The sequence below is a fragment of the Schistocerca americana genome, chromosome 4, assembly GCF_021461395.2.
Source record: "Schistocerca americana isolate TAMUIC-IGC-003095 chromosome 4, iqSchAmer2.1, whole genome shotgun sequence".
NCBI lineage: Eukaryota > Metazoa > Arthropoda > Insecta > Orthoptera > Acrididae > Schistocerca > Schistocerca americana.
In genome coordinates, this window is record NC_060122.1 from 17680304 (window position 1) to 17681773 (window position 1470).

Here is a 1470-nt window from a genome sequence, read left to right on the forward strand (position 1 = left end):
CTCTCTGTTTCATCGATGATAAGAAGGTCCAAGGGATACAGTAAACCCGAAGTGAAGCTTCGGAATCTATAACTAGTGTCACAGGAATTGTTCAAAACATAGACAGTAAGAAGTGTCAGTCTTCTTGTACATAAGTCGGCATTGTGCCTCTTGTATTTAATTCCGATGCAATATCTGTGTTTCATCGTCAATAAGAATGTCAGAGGGATACAGTCAACCTGAAGTGAAGAATCGGAATCTATAACTAGTGTCACAGGAATGGTTCGAAACATAGACAGTTGGGAGAGTCAGTCTTCTTGTACTTAAGTCGGCATTGTGCCTTTTCTATTTATTTCCGATGCAATTTCTGTGTTTCGTCGTCAATAAGAAGGTCCAAGGGATATATTAAACTTGAAGTGAAGCATCGGAATCTGTATCTAGTGCCACAGGAATGGTTCAAAACATAGACAGTAAGAAGAGTCAGTCTTCATATACTTAAGTCGGCATTGTGCCTTTTTTATTTCATTCCTATGCAATTACTGTGTTTCACCGTCAATAAGAATGTCAGAGGGATACAGTAAACCTGATGTGAAGCATCGGAATCTATAACTAGTGTCACAGGAATGGTTCAAAACATAGACACTAGGAAGAGTCAGTCTTCTTGTACTTAAGTCGGCAGTGTGCCTTTTCTATTTAATTCCGATGCAATTTCTGTGTTTCGTCGTCAATAAGAAGGTCAGAGAGATACAGTATATCTGAAGTGAAGCATCGGAATCTATAACTAGTGTCACAGGAATGGTACAAAACATAGACAGTAAGAAGAGTCCGTCTTCTTGTACTTAAGTTGGCATTGTGCCTTTTGTATTTCATTCCGATGCAATATCTGTGTTTCGTCGTCAATAAGAAGGTCCAAGGGATACAGTAAATCTGAAGTGAAGCATCGGATTCTATAACTAGTGTCACAGAAAAGGTTCAAAACATAGACAGTAAGAAGAAACAGGCTACTTCTACTTAAGTCGGCATTGTGCCTTTTGTATTTAATTCCGATGCAATTTCTGTGTTTCATCGTCAATAAGAAGGTCAGAGGGATACAGTAAACCTGAAGTGAAGCATCGGAATCTTTATCTAGTGTCACAGGAAAGGTTCAATGCATAGACAGTAAGAAGAGTCAGTCTACTTGTACTTATGTTGGCATTGTGCCTTTTGTATTTAATTCCGATGCCATTACTGTGTTTCATCGTCAATAAGAAGGTCAGAGGGATACAGTAAACCTGAAGTGAAGCATCGGAATCTATAACTAGTGTTACAGGAATGGTTCAAAACATAGACTGTAAGAAGAGTCAGTCTTCTTGTACTTAAGTCGGCATTGTGCCTTTTCTATTTAGAGTCGAAGCAATTTCTGTGTTTCATTGTCAATAAGAATGTCAGAGGGATACAGTAAACCTGAAGTGAGGCATCGGAATCTATAACTAGTGTCACAGGAATGGTTCA